The sequence below is a fragment of the Penaeus monodon genome, chromosome 32 (assembly GCF_015228065.2).
Source record: "Penaeus monodon isolate SGIC_2016 chromosome 32, NSTDA_Pmon_1, whole genome shotgun sequence".
NCBI lineage: Eukaryota > Metazoa > Arthropoda > Malacostraca > Decapoda > Penaeidae > Penaeus > Penaeus monodon.
In genome coordinates this window covers 37782853-37783295 of record NC_051417.1, presented here as the reverse complement: position 1 = coordinate 37783295, position 443 = coordinate 37782853, and the positions used below count along the sequence as shown (strand labels likewise).

The window sequence follows — 443 nt, the reverse complement described above, 5'->3', positions numbered from 1 at the left end:
AAACGCTGTTATATTTTTTTCTCACGTCTTCACAAACGCATAAGGAAAATTTCTTCTGATATACATTTCTGACTAACAAAATGTCTAAAAATCTTGCAATTAGCTGAAATTATTTACCGAAAAGTTAATGCGTTCTTCCCAGAGCAAGTGGAATATCAAACCTTACCAAGAGAAGTCTCCAAGAGATGCTAGTCTGCAGTGCACTGCGCACGAACGGACGCCTCACGCCTTTTTACGTGCAAGCACAGAGCAGATGCCGAATGTTGCTGCACAAAATGACTTCAGACTTGCAGATTAATATAACTGTTCGATTTTAGAGAGGCATGAAATATGATATTATGAGAAATGTGTATAGAATACGTCATTATCGCTTTTTAATTTTCGTTTTCTTATATACTACTGTTCCAAATCCTTTAATATGCAGTAATCAGAATGTCGGTTAC

General features: G+C 36.3%; 1 protein-coding gene across 1 annotated transcript in view; it reads right to left on the bottom strand.

The window, feature by feature from the left end:
- The window catches only part of LOC119593863 (chorion peroxidase-like), a 39506-nt gene extending 39302 nt beyond the window's left edge, over positions 1 to 204 (bottom strand). Inside the window, exon 1 of the mRNA XM_037942893.1 lies at positions 167 to 204. The gene's annotated coding sequence lies outside the window, so the exon portion shown is untranslated. The remainder of the gene's footprint in view (positions 1 to 166) is intronic.
- Positions 205 to 443: the final 239 nt, after the last annotated feature.